Below are 1,187 nucleotides of genomic sequence, written 5' to 3'. Positions count from 1 at the left end.
GTCTATCTATCTATCTATTTATCTATCTATCTATCTATCTATCTATCTATCTATCTATCTATCTATCTATCTATCTATCTATCTATCTATCTATCTATCTATCTGTCTATCTATCTATCTATCTAGCTATCTATCTATATTTATTTATTTATTTAGTTATTTATATGCATTTCTGTATAACATAAACATGTTTTGTGCGTTTAGGGACACAGTTGGCGGCGGCTGGTCAAGAGAGGGATGTCACGTGGAGATTACGTCAGACACGCAGACGATTTGCGAGTGTGACCACCTGACAAACTTTGCCGTTCTAATGAGCATACTCCCAAATACGGTACGATTCGATAGCGTTGAAATCTATAGCCTTCTCTATGTGTTCTCACGACAGCATCGGATCCACAGACGGTTGTATTTTACCACTGACCAGCGAACGGTTGGTGTTTGTTTCAGGAGCGGAACTTCGCTCTTGATCTGGTATCGACCATCGGAATGTCCATCTCGACCATTGCCGTCTTCCTAACTATCGTAACATATGGCTGCCTGTGGAGGTAGCTATAACTTCAATTATACTACTACAGATATTAATAATAATTACAACGTTAATAAGGCGATGAGCCAATGCCTGCTTGCGTAATTTTTCGCGACACTAATTGCGAGATGCGAGAAAACAATAACAACTAGCCTTTTTTTATTTCGTCTTGAACGTTTCTTTTATTACCGCTTTTTAGTAATTCATTGAAGGTCGTAAGGATAGATAGTAGGCATAGGAATAAATGATATGAGTCTTAGACTGTGTTATAATTTGCAGAACGTTGCGTTCTGGCCGCGCCATCTTGCTCATCAACCTATGCGTCAGTCTGTTTCTATCCGCGCTTGCCTTCCTACTCGGGATCGAGCAGGTGGAGTATCAGGTATGTTATTGTTACGTATTTCTTTATAATACAAGAGGCCTTCTTAGCTCGAAGTATCTTGATTGAATTTAGCGTCATATTTTTTATTTTTTATTCATGAATGAAGTCGGCGTATTTGGTAAACGAAATTCTGGCTTATACAATTCCTGTAGTATGAGAAATAAATAGATAGATAGATCTAATAGCGTATTAAGTATACTTAGAGATCGATAGAGAGAGAGAGAGAGAGAGATAGAGAGAGAGAGAGAGAGAGAGAGAGAGAAGGGTGAGAGAGAAAGA

The 1,187-nt window shown here is 38.4% G+C and overlaps 1 long non-coding RNA gene across 1 annotated transcript; it reads left to right on the top strand.

Annotated features, from left to right (window-relative positions):
• The first annotated feature begins 234 nt into the window (after positions 1 to 234).
• LOC106820432 lies at positions 235 to 901 on the top strand. Its single transcript, XR_001395623.1, has 3 exons — positions 235 to 331; positions 448 to 545; positions 806 to 901. It is a non-coding gene; the product is annotated as an uncharacterized LOC106820432 (long non-coding RNA).
• The last annotated feature ends 286 nt before the right edge of the window (positions 902 to 1,187 follow it).

Source organism: Priapulus caudatus, unplaced genomic scaffold (genome assembly GCF_000485595.1).
Source record: "Priapulus caudatus unplaced genomic scaffold, Priapulus_caudatus-5.0.1 Scaffold13212, whole genome shotgun sequence".
NCBI lineage: Eukaryota > Metazoa > Priapulida > Priapulimorpha > Priapulimorphida > Priapulidae > Priapulus > Priapulus caudatus.
This window is presented reverse-complemented; position numbering and strand designations above follow the sequence as displayed.